Source organism: Lissotriton vulgaris, chromosome 5 (genome assembly GCF_964263255.1).
Source record: "Lissotriton vulgaris chromosome 5, aLisVul1.2, whole genome shotgun sequence".
In the NCBI taxonomy this organism is placed as follows: Eukaryota; Metazoa; Chordata; class Amphibia; order Caudata; family Salamandridae; genus Lissotriton; species Lissotriton vulgaris.
In genome coordinates this window covers 1,115,211,634-1,115,230,647 of record NC_141693.1, presented here as the reverse complement: position 1 = coordinate 1,115,230,647, position 19,014 = coordinate 1,115,211,634, and positions in this window count along the sequence as shown.

Here is a 19,014-nt window from a genome sequence, read left to right as displayed (position 1 = left end):
TGCATAACTATTCAAAAATTAAGTAAAACGTATTGTACGCAGTGCTGGCAAAGAGGGGATTTAGCCAGATACTGGATCTGACAACTATGTTTGAGACAGATTCGGGCCCACCACAATAAATGTTCCGACTCTATACCGGACCAGTGTAATTTGCTTGCACCACGAGACATATAGCAGCGACTGCAATTCCGGTGCTTTGCATTTTAGAACAGACAATTTCAGGGAGTAAGTGATGTCTCTTGTTTTCAGCCCAGCTGGGCCCAGCACAAATTCCTCACTTAAAATAGCATTTTCTTCAAGTTTCATCCCGGTGAGGAGTTTATAGTTAGTTATCCCCTTGATCCCAATACCATGGAAACAAAGATACCCAGCTTACAATTTCACAAGTTCTTAAGAGATAAATTATAATTTAGAGGTAGATTTTTGGTTCTTCTCATTTAATGGATATGCATAAACTGTAAGAATGTCATATCTACCTATCCACGCAAATATTTGAATCACATAACCATTCTTATAACCCTTACCAATAGGATGTTATACCTATCCAAAGGAACCCCGTAACCAACTCTTTAATATTGAAAAATTGAGAAAACATTAAAGTTATAAACGTATACCTACTTTGCAGTATACTAGCAGTTTCTTGATTTCATTTCATAACATATTAAAATATATTGCAAGCATGGTACATTGTGTGACCAGCAGATTAAACAAGGATCCTTGCAACAAATACAGTAACTCACTGAGCTGTCTACATGAAAGACAAACCTGGTGGCATGCAAGTTGTACACTGTGCTTTACAGGAGGCACACTTGTTGATGACAGAGTAACCTTCTATGCCATTTCATTATTAGATAAACCTGTGACTAGGATGTAAATAGATCTCTTCTTCAAGTGTATTAATCACCCAAGTTACATCATTTTTATTACCTCATGGAACCTGCTAAGTTCTCGAAGATCTTTGCAGTAGGCGCTTTAACTCCGTAAGACAATTTAAAATACTGTATATTTGTCACCAATTAAGTAAGAAATAAAATAAGCACTGTCAAGTTTGCCCGTGTTGCCAATTTCTTTGTGGCAGTGTTTTAAACTAAAGAAATGACTATATAGTATATTTTTCCACTTCCAATACTGAGTATACTCCTCATTCAGACCGTCACAATCCTATATGCCCCTAAATATATCTGACCCAATTGCATACGGTTTCTGCATTTTTAGGTCGAGCTAGAGTGCGCATGGGAAGCATGCGTCTAGTTCGATAACTATTGTTGTGAGTCTCCTGGGAATCTGAGACAGGGTTCAGGCACGCACCGATTGCACCTCGTCGGCGCGCACGCCCAGGCCGGCGCCGTGCACATATCCTATGTCAGATTCCCAGGAAGTCATCCATGCCGCCATGCCTCTCTCAGTCGCGCACACATACACACAGCAACATACACACACACATACACACACACAACCACACACACACGCACGCACACACCGCACTGCCTACTCACACACGCGCACCCCCCTTCCCCCTTTTACCTCAACTCACCGGGCTCTTGTCGCTGCACTGGTGTCATCTCTGCACTCCAGCTCCTCTGCCAGCACGACCGGGGCTTTCCCCTTAGGCATGGGAGCCCCACTGTGCTATCTGCTGATCTTCACCTGGGCCCCCTCCTGGGACCCGGGACTTCAGCTCCCGCACTTCGCTTTGGCTCCTGGCGCGCATGCGCGGGCAGCCCCCGCCCTCCCAGGTCTCCTCGAATGTCTTGTTAACTCCATGTCGGCCGTGTAAATATTAACCGACACAGATAAAGGACTATCAGAAGCACCAGACTGTTACGGAGGGACAGCCTCCTGCAAAAACGCTCGACAGACCAGGCAGGTTGAGAGTACCAGGGAAGGATTTGGTTCCGTGGGGAGGGCTGCAACCGACCCGGAGTGCGTGGCCTGTTGACAGTACATGCATGATGCAGACGAGTCACATTGGACAATAGCTAACAAGGCTAGAATCAATGACTGAGTTGTTTAAGGATGGGTTCTGTTTAGCAGCTGGTGGTTTTCACGCCTCGTGTCAGCACCGTCAGTGCAGGGATAAACCGAGGCTTAGGAAACATGAGACCGGATCCCTGTTAGAGTCCTGCTCGGACGGCGAACAAAAGCTGCTTTTCTCACTGTTGTGTGTTTTATTATAATTTTTTTTTCAGTGTCGAGGGCCAGGCTCCTCTTCCGGAAGCCGAGAGTGATAAAATAAATTGCTAATTAAAGCGTCTTGAACCCATGCCTCAAAATGAAGTTTTTTGTGTGCAGCAGTGATGGGCACCGCAAACTAGGGTGCGTGCTTGTCTGCCCGCTGCATGTAGAAACAGCACTGCTCACTGCACTATGGCACAGGACAGCCTTTCCACTGCACTCAAGCAGAGCACCGGTTGCCCCCTGCACGACGGCACTGCACACCCTGCCCACTTCCCATGCAGGGGTGCAGAGCAGCCTGCCCACTGCCGAGGTTCACACAGGTCTTAGAAGGCGCACATCTGTCCACTGCCAGGCGCTAAGAGTTACCGCGAGGTGCTTTAGGTATCCTGGTGCCACACAAGTATTGTGCACCATTTAGGCATGTCTGGTGCATATTTAGTGTGCCTTTCAATGTAAACTCTGATCCTTGTAACAGTAGTAGCCTACCGTCCCATGCTTTAGTTTATTTCGGACAATATGCTAAAAGATGCACCACTGTACACATATTGCTTTCCTGTCACACTCCTGCCGAACAAGCGTGGCTCACTTCCTGCACTTGTGATTTGTGTAATGCTTGGGGTTTTCACAACCCCTACGGCTTCAGGGCTAGCATTGATGGCAGCACCCCCATTCTTAAAACTCTCTCCGCACCGGTGATGTTACCTACAGGTTCTCCACTCACAGTTCTCGTGTTGTGCCCCGAATGCCAGCCCAGTGCTTCCAAGATCTGAGCAGGGAGCTGTGGGTGAGCCGCGCAAGGGGTCACCTCCCTCTGGACCCTCGTTCAAAACTCATTAAAGTAATAACTAAGGGGGGGCGCCCTCCACAACCCCAGGCACACGTGGCACTTTCTGCGTGTACCAGAAAACAGTGAGTCACCGAGAGGTGACGGCAGATGAGCCCCATACAACTGCCAAAGACTAAAGGGGGCATAATTTTCACGAGCCTGGCAAGGGCACGCCTATTCTTAGCCGCCAACACAAAACAACACACAAGGAGGAAACCTAACAGGTGATCCGAACTGTCTACACTCCAAGAGACTTTTCAATGGTGAAAAAGACTGAAAGCAAGAGATACATATAGAGGAAAAACTCAAAAAAATAGTCTTGCCACTTCTCTTTAATCTAGTTGACTTCGCTGTCAACTGTAAAACAACGCTAACTGAGTTCGAATCCCGGCACTTATTGCTTCAAGTCATGTGACATTAGACAATTTAAGTTATCTTTCTATGCCTCATTTCCCTAAAACCAGGATGAACGAAGAAAAAATAAATAACACCAATAGGAAGTGTTATTTGATATAGTCATTTTAAATTCATCTAACAGGAGGTACAGAACAATCTTCCTCTTCTGTATAGGAATGTATGTCCCCAGTGAATGCAGGCTTTCTGGCTTCTCTGCATTAGGAGCCCTGTCTCTCTTCCACATTGGCACCAGCAGTGACAGGCTCAACCCACCCCGAGTGCCAGGTGCCATGTGTTCCTGGGCACAGGGTGGAGATGCGCGAGTGCGCTCGCCGGGCACCTACCTGCAGCTGGCTGGAGCATCCATACTGGATAAGGGGCGTGAAGGGGGTGAGCTGCAGCTCGGCGTCTGTATGGAGCTCGTGCCCCACCAGGTTGGGCATCTTGGTCACATTGTAGCCCAGGTGGGAATGTACACTTCCCTGGCAAAAAAAAAAACAATCACACTCCCTCGTCAATGATACCGATGGCCTCACAGGATATGGCAACTTTGACACCTAGTGGTATGTAATTTTACTTTTTTAAACAATCTTTTTTGAGAAATGCACCCAACATCATGTTCGGAGTGGTTTATAGTAGGTCCGGGCAAGCAGCGACTTAAGCCAGGTAGAGTCACACCTTCTTGTAAAGATCAGAGGTCAGGTCACCACAACTGCTCGAGCCTTCCTCTGGCTGTTTCCACCGCAGGCGGGGCAGTGTCATATTACTAAAAGGATATACGTTAAAAAAAGAGCCCCCCACTCTATGCATGGAGCATACACTCCAAACAATACCACTCAGTGCCACATAATTACACACCACACAAATACACTCTCCTGAATACAACATACACTCCACACAATACCACTCAGTGCCACATAATTATATGCTACATAATTACACTGCGCTTAACGCAACATACACTCCAAATACCACTCTGTGCCACATAGTTACACACCACATAATTACACTCTACTGAATGCAACACACACTCCACACAATACCACTCAGTGCCACATAATTACATGCCACATAATTACACTTCACTCAATGCAACATACACTTCAAATACCACTCAGTGCCACATAATTATATGCTATATATTTACACTGCGCTCAGCGCAACATGCACTCCAAATACCACTCAGTGCCTCATAATTACAGGCCACATAATTACTCTATCTATCGCCCTCACTCTATCCATCGCCATCACTCTATCAATCTATCTATCTATCTGACTCACTCTATCAATCTATCTATCTATCGCCCTCACTCTATCTATTGCCCTCACTCTATCTATCGCCGCAAAAGTTTAAGCTATTGCCATTATAAATTACAATAACTTTTATTTAAGTATTAATTATTAAAAAAATTAAAAGCCATTGTTATTTGTAATATCAATACATCTAAGTCACGTAAATACAACACATATTGCATTACAAATGCTATAGGTGTCACATTTGCAAAAGTTATTTAACTATTGGCATTGTAAATGACAAAACTATTAATTTCGCTATTTTCAAAACCAACATATAAATAAAAAATGTGTCATTTACTATACCAATAGCTCAAACTTTCCTAATGCGAGACCTATTGCATTGCAAATGCTTGTTAAAATTGAAAGTAACTGGTTCTAGGAAACTGAGATAACCCAACGTCAGTGCACGCGCAATGTACATCGGAATTTAGGCAATTTCACAAACAGCCGTTCACTAACATGGCGCATAACAGAGCGTTTCACATTAAGGACAGACGGCAAGGCAGCATTCAGGAAACCCTAAATAGAGTTCAGTCAGGGCGAGAATCAATCAGCTGGTTTATTGTCAGTAAATAATAGAGCTGCTCGGAGTCTCGGAGCTCCGGTACGCTAATCTAGGAATCCAAGGCGTCATTGCCGAGCTCTGCGAGTCACTCGAATGAAATACTTTTCCACAACAGTAAAAGACATTGCAATTTCAAAGGGTTGATGTTTACATTAATATTTCAGTATCTATAAAGACCTTGCCTTGTAAGCACTTTTCCTTGCATGGCAAAAATAGATTGAGTTTTTTCCCGGTCAGAATTCATCCTTAGCCGAATGGGAGTAATGTCTCTTTATCAAATGTACGTGTAAGCAGTCTGTTCATAAAGATCTCGATGAGGCTACTAGCGCCTAGAAGAGACGCATCCTTTGAAAAATGCTTTGCTTTTCTCCTGTCACAATGGCCGGCATAGCGTTTCAGGCTGTCTCACTCCGAGACAGGCCTAGCGTTTGAAGCTGTCTGCTCTGGTTTCAAGTCAGCAACAGTGCCGTCCTGATTACCTTATTGCTGAATGCACCCTTTAACTAAATAATATCTGCTGGTGACTACAAATTGGCTTAGTTCAAAAATGCCTGACCAGGTGGGGGCTGCAGCTATAAGCATCACTGTTGTTATCCAGCTTTTATAGTGCTGGGCAGTTCAGAGATGCATGTAATGCAATGACTTCGACAAACAATTTTTCATGTATTTAATGGTTTAAAAAACGCCCTACATAACACTACAGTCACTGGAAAATGCTATGGGAAACTGCCGTAGTACAAAATGCTTGTAACATGACAAAAGAGGTAACCATCCAACCGAATGCGAGGTGTTGTGTGCCAATATTACTGTATAAATCCCTCTGTTGGTGCAAATGTTTTAAGAGTGTCTTAAGAGTTCTGCCGTCAGGAGTTTCCTTAACTGGAGGAGGCCAGGGGGCATATTAGCAAGGCAGGCAATATGAAATTATCGCTGCTTTCGCTGCCGTTTTCGGCCGCAAATCCGTGATAATTTCATCACCCTATTAGCAAGCTGTCGCTAACATAGCGACAGCTTTTAGGTGATAGCGAGCGGTTTGGGGCCCGCTTTGCATGTCAGGGATATTTATCGCTAATGACATGCAAAGTGGGCGTACCCAACCTGTTAGTGACTGAAAGCAGTCGCTAACATTGCTATCGCCTATTAACAACCCAGGCATAGCAATGAAAAAATTTGCACTAAGCGCGAATATCGCTGAAAACTAATGCCTGCTCAGACCACTTCTTAACCTGTATATCCAATGGGAGGTGGATATTCAGGTTAAGACCCTATTGGCGTTAATGCCTGAATATCGCTGGATTTCCAGCGATATTCATGCATTAAGCCGCTATCGCCGGATATTTTATCGCATTTGAGATAAATGTTGCTAATAGCACGTTATCTCTGCGATAAAATCCGGCGATGCACGGCGATAGAAAAATTGTCTCTAAGCTTATTTAGCGATAAATATCCCTAGTTGTTGATAATATGCCCCCAGGTTCTGCTCCAGAGTCCATGGCTCTAGATGTTGTGGTATCTAACTCATTTTTTCTTTCATTTGGGGTGGGAGGAGAGAGAGAAGGTGCAAATTATATTAATTCCAGACGAGGAAGTAGGGGCAGGCCGGAGTTAGAAGTAGTTGTGTAATTTATTGCAACAGGCTTTACGGATGGTGCAAGGGGTATTACATTTACCTTGGTCTCCACACGAAAGCAGTGCAGCTCTCTATAGGACCTTTTCATGAAGGGGTTTCTGTAAATTCAGGTAATATTTGCTCCATAATTTTATTTTTATGTGTAGACTAACTTGGTTATTCATCTGTCCCCTTTGAACACTCACTAATTATGGCTAATGCTGGTTTACCTCATTGAGGCGATGTTCCTGATGTTTAATACCTCTGCTATGGCTTTGGCTCAGTGAGAGTGACAAATTAAATATGATTGCCCAATGTCCTTGTCTTTTATGATGCGGGTGGAGATTCTATGGTTTGCTTCCCTCTCAGAATATGTCCCATTCAAGCAGAGGAAGTTGGCTTTCATCTAGTGGAGTTTGTGATCTAGGCTTTCTATGATGTTTGTTTGGACCTGCACGTGATGATGCTCTGGTATGGATGCTAGCGGGAACAAGTGTTGGGGGAATTACATTGAGGGATCCTTTCTGTGAAACCCCCAAAAACATTTATTTGAAGTATCTTCGTAAGGGAGTATATGTCTAAAATGCACATACAAATTTGAATTACATGATTGTGCTTTGCAGGTGAGTAAGATTTATAATGAATGAGTAAGATTTATAATGCACAAACAAAAACCCGAAGGTATCAAGGCGCCTAACAGAACAGGTCAAAAAGAAATTTGCTACATGGCTACAGGTACGCTTGCGTAAAAAGGTGAGTTTTCAGGGCCCTTTTGAAAGCCTGAAGGGTGGGCAGTGATCTTATTTCCAGAGGAAGAGCATTCCACCACGTAGGGGCCAAGGTGAAAAAGGCCCTGCCACCCCATTTCGCTCTCCTGAAACGGGGGGTCGTTAGCAGAAGTCTGCCGGAGGACCGTAGATTCCTAGTGGGAGAATAGCGGAACAGGATATGTAATGGCCATGTTCTTGAAGAATGCACTTTAAACGAGTTTTTGAAGGTAGTATCTGGCCGATGTAGCAGTATTGCTTAATCCTTTTAAGCCAAACTACTTACATACTATTTCTGAGATAGGGCAAAAGATGGTTTGACCAATGGCCATGTTGTCCGCTGGTCACAGCCCAGCACCCGCCTGAAAAAAGAAAAAAATGTTGTAAGGACAGCCGACTTTCAAAAATAAATGTATATTTCTTAAATGTTAGTGGTGGATGCTGATAGGAAGTGGGTTACTAATGGGCCTATAATGAGCTTCAAGCAGTTGCGCTGGCTCTCTGCCTGCACAACTGCGCCAAACTCACACAATGACTGTCCACCGAATTATGAGTGCAACACGGGTACGGCGGACGGTCCTTGCCTGTTTCCATGGCGGGCCCAGAAAACAGGCACGTCAATTGGGAACATCAACAAAGTTCCAGCACAGCATGGACTGTGACGTCAATGCCTTGCTGCAACTTTGGGGGAATACAGACAGATTTTGTTGTTTTATTGATTTTCAGAACGTTGGTACTGCTTGAACTTTAAATGCATTTCTCTTTGGAATTGTCTGCGGTTTGTGCCAGAGCTACAAGGGTTTTAACGGATTTACTCTGAAACTTGTGTTAAGACCTAAGTTTGTGTATTCTTTAAGGGTCAATAAGGTTATAAGGGTTCGCCATTTCGAATTTAGGGCATGATTTTGAGTCTGGGGCTCACACGACTCGCGTTGGCGGTGGTCTGTCCACCGCGTTAAGACTTCTGAAGTTGTTGTGGCAGAGAACCACCCACTGCCCCAGGGAACAGTAATTCGCTGGTGGTGACAGAGGTGTGTCACAATGTAGTATAATAAGCGGTAGTGGTACAGTCCCACTCAGCATATTACAAGTTCCTGCACTGCCAGGCATTTCATGGTGGGCAAACCGCAATGAAAAGACTGGCGGTGCAGGATTAAAAGGGGCCCTACAGGCCCCCATGCCCCCTGCCATGAGAATACATTCAGGGGTGCACAACATGTGCCGCCCTGTCCGTATTCCCCCAAAGTTCCAGGGAGGCATGGACATCACAGTCCATGCCATACTGGAACTTTTTTGACTTTGCCTGCATTCTGTGTGACTTCCCTTGACCACTCTCAGCATCTTGTCCTCCTGTTCCTCTGGAGGTGGAATTTCTTTTTTTTCATAATCCCTATTAGGTGACCAGTACTGACAACATCCCTGCCTTCCTGGGTACAGTGAACAAACCATTGTCCTCTTACCGGCACAGCTGTTACATCCTGCCAGAAATGTGTAATGGCCTTTGGAGGTGTGATGACTAGCAGAATTATTCAAAGCCACTTTGCCTCAGACAGCCCAAAGTGCATTTTATTTTTTCTAAATTGTGTGATTTTTCATAACTCCTGTTCTACTGATTGGACTTAATTAATTTTGGTGTAATTCTACTTATTGAAATTGTCTCTATTGTTCTAAATTGGTTTGTGATTTTTCTTGTTTTGTGTTTTTGCTTTAATACTGTTCGTGTGCTGCATAAATACATTACACATTGCCTCTAAGTTAAGCCTGACCGCTTTAGTAACAAGCTACAACATACGCCGAATTTGGGCCATGCGTACTCAGCGGACCAATGCTTTACTGTGACTCTAAATAGTTGTAGACGAAACATGTGTTGGCATATGGGCAGTAACAAAGATATCAGAATAAAGAACATCTGAAACCGCGACCTCAGTTTACTATCTGTGTGCTTGGAGAAATTTGCTACCACAGGGTTAAGCACAGGTTCATTTAGTGACTTTTGTGGGCCATATGACAGGGATTGTGTTTGTTTCTTGAGGGGGGTCTTCACCCCTCTCAAACAAAAAGCTAATTTCTCTCATTGTGGTACTGAACAGCAGTATCAGAGTGCACACAGTCCTAATATCCGCCAGGCGTGCTACAAAATTCGTTTTATTAATTAAATTGTTTACTTACCTTCAATTATCCATACTCCAGTTTTTAGCACCCCCCACCCTGCCCCTCCCCCGCCCCGCCTCTCCGCCCCACTGAAACTCCCTACACAGGCCGTGGCAGATATCCGCCAAAAAATAGGGGCCAGAAAAAAGCAATAAATTCCAGGGGATCATGCAATTGATTCATGTGATTCGCAAAACAATGGAAGACTTAGGCCCACATGCATCATTGTAAAATTTTGCGATTTCCTAATTGCGAAAATTAAGGAATTGCAATTAAGAAATCGCTAAATGCTATGCATTAAAAAATTGCAATATTTTTTGCGATGTGGTATTTTTCCTTAATTGCGATTCACAATTTGCGAATCGCAATTAAGGAAAACCCTTCCCATTGATTCCTATGGGCCAAAAGGCCCATAGGAATGAATAGGAAGGCATTCACATTTTGCGAATTTCAAATTGCGATTCGCAAAATGTGAATGCAATTTCAAAGGTGCAGGGGGGGGGTCCAAAGAACCCCTCCCTGCACCCCTGAAATTTAACTTTAAGTGCAATTTACACACACATGAACCAAGGACATGTGTGTGCGTAAATTAAAACGTTCAAATATGCAACTAGTGCATGTTTGAAAGTTTTTGGTAAATTAGCATGAAGTTCAACTTCATGCTAATTAACCCCTTCCAAAGTGCGAATTCGCAATTTAAAAATAATCATGCATTGCATTTAAGAAATATGAAATTGCAATTTTAGAAATCGCAACATTGTTGCGAGTCCTAAAATTGCGAAATGCATGATGCATGCATGATGCATTCCAAATTAGTGAATTGCATTCGCAAACGGCCGAAAATTGTGATTCGCACCGTTTGCGAATGCAATTGACTTTGATGCATGTGGGCATTAATGACTACAAACAGGTCGACTGAGGGAATTTTACTCAAATAATTTTTGGAACGATAATATTGAATGTGGTATTTTAAAGCTCATTCAACCCGGGACACTGGAAACATTTAAAAAAAATAGTTTGACCGCCATTTTTTGGGTGGTTGGAGGGAATCCTCCATCAAATGTGTTGGTCTAATGGTGCCAAATTTTACGTTTAAAGCATGTTGTCAAAACTTTGGTGGAAATAACCATTGCTTTGAGCGGGTCCTGTGATTCCCAAGGAATTCGCACAAAAGTGCCAAATAGTGCATTTTAAAGCACCTTTGGCCAGTAATGGAGACAAAAACTTGAACAAAACGAATAACACTTTTCCGAAGCAATATCAGACCCAACATGCACAGCAACAGGAAACCCTCTCTCTCGAGCCCCAGTAACTAGGAATAGTAGATGAACATGTGCAACCAATATCCACACTCCAAATAAACAGAATGGATAGCATCCACATTCTCAGCAGCAGCAAGTCGTCATCACCCACCGGTCCAGCAGCAGGTACAGCCAGAGACAACAAGCTCTGCTAGAGGGAGGGCCAAATGGCACATGCTTTGTAACAGGTGGTGCAAGTCTCCCTCCACATGCCCAGCAAGTACAAGAACGAAGTCTGCCTTCTCGGAATCCTATCCTAGTGTGATCTTCATTTTCTGCCATTCCATGTCGTCTTCGGCGGCGGCAGCGCCGGGGTGGGCCGTGGCGTCTGCCTCCGTGGTCATTTTAATGCAGCTGGATGGGGTGGGGGGGGTTTAAAGCTCTTCTCCTTCCCCTCTTTGGTGCGCAGCCTGTCCCCGGTCAAGCCAGGAAGGCGAAGGCCCAGCGCCTTAGAGGAGCGGGAGAGAGCAGGGTGGGCCGGGTATCGCTGCGGCTGATCGCTGCCTACTCACCCCCAGCAAGCTAGTCCCAAAGGACCTGGATGCTTTATTGGACCCCAGCATCCCCACACTAATTGGAGGCACCTTAATGCCAAGCACAAATGCTGGAACTCTCGGACGGGAAACCGCAAAGGACACGCCCTACTCGCCCATTCAAAGAAGGAGGACTTTGTAGTGGCAGGCCCGACTCAACCAACACACTATCCAGGCTCTGCACTATATAAACCGGATGTTCTGGACATAGTGGTCATGAAGAATCTCTCCCAGTCTATGGAGCTTGAAACCCTAACAGCGCTGACATCCGACCACAACCCAGTGTTGATCACAGTTGGAGACGTACTTGAAGACCAGCAACAGGGCATCAGGCACAACTTCAAGAAGGCGGACTGGTGCCTATACAAGAGATGCCTGGAGGAGACACTGGTCCCTGGTCCCCTGCAAAGCACTGAAGACATTGACCAGGCGATTCGCCACCTCACAGATTCAATCCACGCAGCTATTGAGCGCAGCACTCCAGAACAGAAACTACAACGATGCTCAATCTACGATCTCCCGAAGGACATCAAGCAGTCAATAGCTGAGAAGAACAGAGCCCGCACAGAGTGGCAGAGGAACTGCACCCCCGACCTGCTGAAGAAGTATAATGAACTGACAAGACAGCTGAAGATGCAAATAAGCCAGCACAGAGGAGAAAAATGGGAAGCAGCTACAGCTAACCTAAAGGACTCAGACAACTCTCTCTGGAGAATGACCCGCCGCCTGACTGGGAAGAAGGAACCAAACCCACCGATCCAAGGGAAGACTCACCTGGCATGCAGCAACAGGGATAAGGCTGAGGTCTTCGCTGACATGCTGGAGGAATCCTTCAGGCCTAACCAGGCAAGGAAACTGGCAACAGAAGTTGAGCAAGAGGTCGCCAAGCATCACCGGGAGTACCCACCAGAAACAGAAACTGCACACATTGAGGAATGCTCAATGGGCGAATTACTGGCCCTGGCAAAAACACTAAAAAACGGCAAGGCACCAGGGAAGGACAGAATAGTCAACCAAGCCATCAAGATGCTCCCAGATACCGCAGTGGATCACCTTGCTGAGATATTTAACGCGTGCATGCAGCACCAGTATTTCCCAAACGCCTGGAAAGAAGCAAGAGTCGTCTTATTCCCCAAGGCTGGGAAACCACTGCGAGATCCTGCAAACTACCGCCCCATAAGTCTGCTATCTGGCCTATCAAAACTCTTTGAAAAAGTCATCCTCGCCCGTCTCGTGGATTTCGCAACAAGCAACAACCTCCTTGCTAAAGAACAGTTTGGGTTCCGGAAAGACCACTCAACCAATCACCAACTCCTCAGAGTTGTGGACATCATCAGCCATGGATTCAACATCAACAAGTCTACCGGAGTAGTCTTTCTGGATGTAGCCATAGCATTTGACCGAGTATGGCACGAGGGACTGCTTTACAAACTTATCAAGCTCCAGTTTCCCAGCTACCTGGTCAAGCTACTGTCCAGCTACCTGACAAAACGGACCTTTCACGTGGAGGTGCGAGAAGAATGCTCATCGCCACGCCCAATTCTTGCTGGGGTGCCTCAGGGATCAATCCTAGGACCATTCCTCTTCAACATATTCACAAACGACATCCCCACGGACCTAAAGAAGACTGATCTTGCCCTTTACGCAGATGATGTTGCAGTCATCTCTCAATCCTTCAGCGACAAAGAAGTGGCTAAGAACATGGAGACATCGCTCTGCAGACTCTCCGAATGGTACAGCGACTGGCAGATAACCTTGAACACAGGCAAAACCACTGCAACATTATTTACCAGGAAGCAGAACAGGAAGCACCCACAGATCCTCCTCAATGGGGATGAGGTCAAATGGGAAAACAGCAGCTCCTACCTGGGGGTGACTCTGGACTCTAAACTCAGCTGGAGAAACCACATAGAGAAGACCTGCCAGAAAGCAGCATCCAAACTGGCTGCATTATACCCACTCCTGAAGACTAAGTCGATGCCCATGCAGAGCAAGGTACGAGTAATCACTGCACTAATTTGACCAACTATGACATACGCTTCACCAGTTTGGAGTGGCTGCCGCCCACATCTTCGGAAGGACCTACAAAAACTACAGTAAGGCCTTACGGATTGCAGCAGGTGCTCCCATGTTCACACGAACAGCAGACCTCCACAGAGACCTAGGCATCGAGATGTTGGACGACCATCTCCTCAAACTCAACAGGACATTCTACAAAGGACTGGATCAAAAAGAAAACCCACTGATCAGGAAACTTGCAGATATCTCTACAAACCCATTTGACCGCTACCCGCGTCCCATTGAAGCGCTAACCCTGCGAACCTGAAACAGCAACGCAGCATCCAAAAACTCATTACTGCCTGAAGGCAAACGCCGGCAGATACGCAAAACTCGCTGCTGCCCTGATGGCATAATAGCCTCGGCAAGCACCTAAAACCCGCTCACTGCCCGTTGGCATTATAGCCGCGGCAGGCACTCAAACCTCAACACTAACAGAAGGATCTAGATGGACAAAGACGAGACTCTCGGAGGAAACATGCTGACAATTCTGCAAACACTACTGACAGCTACCCGCGGCCCATCACTGAGCTGACCATGTGATACAACCTCAACTGTGACAAAGCGTCACACACCAATAAGACAACCTAAACAGTGACTACAAAATTCCAATTGAATATGGAGTAATGAGGCTATTGCCTCGGTATCCAAAACCTCACCACTGTCAGAAGGTATCTGACAGGAGAAGACAAGAATCAGGCGGAAGCGGCCTCTTGTACCCGCGCTCCTCAGGCTCGCTCCTCGCCCCGCTGCAGGGCCGCTAAATTTTTGTTTGTTTGTTTTCTCTGCAGGTTGCGGTGGCGAGAGGCTGGAGAGGATAAGCGCGAGGAATTTCGCGGGCTCACTGGGAGATCACTGAGGAATGACTGCGGGATAGCTGGCGATGGATAACTTTGTGCCCCTGATCTCGGAGGCCTCGAGGGTGCTCGGCAGTGGAGAGCTATGGGAGGAGATCAGTGCTCGTGTGGGGCACAGACCAGGCCAGCGGTGGGTACTCGCATGCATGCGAAGAAGGTGGGCAAGTATGGTTATAGGCGTGTCCCTAATGTAAACGGGTGGAGTACTATGATGGGATTGCGAGTGGCACAGACCCTGGATGTACGCTCATTCATGGGAAGACTTAATTGAACTGGGTCCGTATGGCCCGAAATGTTTGGCTGTTCGTTGGTTTGAGCGCCACGTTGGGCGGTAAATTTTATATCTCCACAAGTTTACTGTATTTTAGGAAAGCAGCCCGCATGGGTCATTTGGTAAAGGAGGAGTCTCTTAATCTCACCGTGGTGGGATCAAGCCCCACGCCGGGTGGATGAAATTAAAGGGCCCAGCGTGGGCTACGTTAAGAGAGGTTACTGAAGTCCATGCAAACAAGTATTTGCAAAGGAATCAGTCTCGCATTTGCGTAATTTAAAGCTAGTGGCGTTGTGAATGACAATGGGTCCCCAGGGGCACTTAGCAAAGCCAATGTCCCCCTGGGGTATTTCGCGCAAGGGACGACCTCACGCGGCCTGATTGGGTGGTGGGCGGGGCTAGGTCCAAGTGAAGGGAGGGGAGGGAGGGTTTGACATCACTCTGAGTGAGTGAGAGGAGCGGTGGTGTCGTGTTTGACAGGAGCAGCTGTGAGGTAATCCTGTCAGCGCTGTCACACGTTCTGCAAGTTGTTTTTTGACAAATTTTTTGTCAGAAAGTGAAGAATGGCGGCTGAGGATATTGCGTTAGAGGCAGTGCGAGCATTGCTGGCTGTTGGACGGAGTGATTTGCTGAGACCTGGAGCTGTGGTGGATACCTCAGTGGCGGTGAAGCGTCCTCGTCGCTTAGCAGCGGAGGGAGTGTCGAGAGCTGTGGCTGCTTGCCAGCAGGTTCACAGTAAGGCTACTGAGGAGGAAGGAGTTGTGAAGATGCCGGCAGCAAGAGCCAGGAGAGCGCGTTCTGTGAGCAGAGAAGGCCGGGGTAAGAAAATTCCACCCCAGCGCTCGTCTTCGGCCCCAAGTGCGTTGAGGGAGGGCCGCAAGTTGGTCACTACACCGACCAGACGTCGGGCCGGCAGGCGCGGAGGCAGTGCCAATAGCGCCTTCGACGTGCGTGTATCACATTATCAGCTGGCTGAGGGAGGTGCTGACGGGGAGTACGAGGAACATCTGGCAACTGCGCCACAGGAGTCTAGAGGTGCGAGGTCACGTCCCAGCATGAAAGTTGTGTCAGAGGCGTGCAAGAGGTCGGACGGCTCGTCGGTGAGCGGCAGGAGAATTGACATAGCACCAGCATCAGAGGCTGACAGGCGGAGACAGACTTTGGTGGACTATTCCAGTGCTAGCGAGTCTGAGGAATATGCTCTGTCAGAAGTTGATGAAGGCGACGACGGCATGGGTGATTCGCCTGATGCCGAGGATCAGCTCCAAAGGGACGAGTTTATGGACTGCCAGGACATTCTGTCCCTCAGCCTAGAGGCCCCCTACACAATTTCTTGATGAAAATGTTCATGTCAATGTAACATATGATTCTCATTTTCCACAGGATCAGCAGTTGAGGGGAAGTGTGAGGTGGCAGCCTCACGTTAGGCAATTCAGGAGTGGGAGGTGGGGGGACGTGGTTGGCAGGGGTGGGGATAGGCAACTGAAGGAGGCCGCGGCGGTGTTTCCGGACGCCAGGCCTCCGCCTGGGTGTCCCGAGGTATCTTTTGACGATGGGTCTGTGTCTCCGCAAGGCCAATGGGTGTGGGTGGAGCACACGGAGCTGCCAGTGCCAAAAAGGTCTGGCTGCTCTGCTTCACGAACAGCTGGTAAGTATGTCACAGGTCCTCGCTCGAGCGGCGAGTACCTCACGGGGGCTGCTAGTCTAGTGGCCGATGAGCAGTTCTTTTTCTCTCAGTCAGAGCCGCAGAGCGCGGTACTTGGGGGAGGGGTTGGTTCTAAACACGGATCTAGTGCGGAGTTCATACCTATGACTGGGCGCTTTTCACGGAGGCCTGAGTCAGAGGTTCGAAGTCGTGTTCTTAACTTAGCGTCTGGCACTTGGCCTGGTACAAGTTTTGCTATATCGGAAAATGACAAACAGTTTGGTGGTGCTGATGGTGAATCGGATATGGAAAATGAGTATTATGCAAGAGTTGGATTGTCTCAGGGAGGCAAGGAGGGGACTGGGAGGGGGGTGAGGAGAATAACTTCTGCCAGTGTGTTTCAGAGTTCTGGAGCGGTTCTCTCACCGGCACGTGGGCAGACTGGACATCATCAGCGTGATGGTCTGGAAGACTTTCGTCAACGGGCTGCGCAGTTACCAGCAGGTAAGACAGACTGGTGGGCTGCTTGGACACGGCCGTTGGCAGGTGGTACAGGTGTGGCGCCTGCTGAGGGTGGGCATGTGTTGGCGGTTGGGGGTGAGGGTTTGGGGTCGAATCATGGGGAATGCCCGCAGGGTATGTCAGGGCAAGGGGGGAGGATGGATAAGGAAGGGGGAGGGAGCCCCAGGTCGTCGGTGACTAGTTCAGGTCAGGATGAGACTCCGAGAGCAAGCGGCGCGAAACTGCCCTATATGGGGGTGTCGATGCCGTTAGGTATACATTTGTCCAATAGAACCAGGCAGCGTATCTGGAATCATGAATATGTGGATGTGTTCAGGCTCCTACATAGGGATTTACAGGCAAGGGAAGGTTCCAAAGAGGAGGAGGCTGAATTGTCCCGTAGGCCCAAGGTGCCGAAAACAATTGAAAATTGGACAGCAGCGTTCCTTATTTATGCCAGCGTGTATTGCAAACATTATCCGGAGAGGGCGGTTTCGCTATTCAAATACATAGATGTAATTCTGAGGGCGCATTTGCAGGCAGGGGGATATGCGTGGCTCAACTACGATGAGGAGTTTCGGGCGAGAATGAGTTTATTCAACGATAAGCCGTGGGGGGAGGCCGATCAGGAGTTGTGGTTGCAGTGGTTGTCGGGTCACTCTTCTGCTAACACGATCCATACGGCCGGTGGGTTGCCGATTCCTTACCGGCCCTTTTCTCAGCGTCCCGCCACAATGGGGGCGGGTAGTGTTGGACGGGGTCAGGTGCCCACAACTGTTGCTTGCTGGAGCTTTAACCGGGGCTCCTGTGTGCGCCAGTATTGTAAATTCAAGCACGAATGCGCTCAGTGCGGCGGCAGACATGCCATTTTTCAGTGCTTTCCCAACCAGCATCCCGGAGAGCATGGTAGAGGTCAGAGGGGGGGGCGAGGATCAGTGCCGCCTCTTATGCCAAAAGGCGCCTACCCCAATTAGATTACAGGCCATGTTGGATTCTTTGGAGAGGTACCCGGATGTGGAAGGAGCGGCCAAATTATTTTGGGGGTTCCGGCTTGGCTTTAGGATCGGCTACCAAGGCCCCAGAGCTTTGCGATGGGAGGATAATCTCAAGTCAGCAAAAGATTTGGCTCCAGTGGTGAAGGCGAAGTTAAAGCAGGAATTGGACTTGGGGAGAATCGTTGGCCCTTTTGCGGTTTGCCCTTTACCCAATTTAATTGTGTCACCCCTTGGTGTGATCCCAAAGAAAGCCCAAGGCGAGTTTCGCCTGATACATCATTTGTCTTGGCCCGAAGGGCAATCAGTCAACGACTTCATCTCCACCACTGACTCTGCAGTGTCATATTCGTCAGTGGATGACGCTTTGGAATTGGTACGTAAGGCCGGGGTGGGAGCTGACCTAGCTAAATGTGACATTCAGGCTGCCTTCCGCCTGTTGCCTATTCATCCGGTGGATTTTGAGTTGCTGGGCATGTATTTTGATGGAGAGTACTATGTGGATCGGGTGTTACCCATGGGCTGTGCTATCTCTTGCTCACTTTTTGAAACCTTTAGTACATTTCTGGAGTGGTGTGTAGTTCAGGGCTCGGAGGACGTGGCGGTATGTCACTACTTGGATGATTTTTTGTTTGTGGGCAAGGCGGGTACGGAACAGTGTGCCAGGGTTTTGGCCTGTTTCCAGGCAGTGACTAAGGAATTTGGTGTGCCTTTGGCTGAAGACAAGACGGAGGGTCCAACGTCTACGTTGACCTTTTTGGGTATAGAAATAGACACAATCGAAATGGTGGCTCGTTTGCCTCGAGCGAAAGTGCAGGAGATCAGGCTATTTCTTCAGGAAGTGTTGGGAGCCAAGAAAGTGCAGTTGCGGCAAGTCCAAAGACTTCTGGGCTACTTGACTTTTGCATGTAGAGTTGTCAGGGCCGGCAGGACCTTTTGTAGGCGTCTGGGCTTTGCTATGGCGGGGGCGTCCTTGCCCCACCATCACATACGTTTGACAACGAAAATTAAGGAAGACTTACGCATCTGGTTGCGCTTTTTGGATGAGTTCAATGGCGTGTCCGTCAA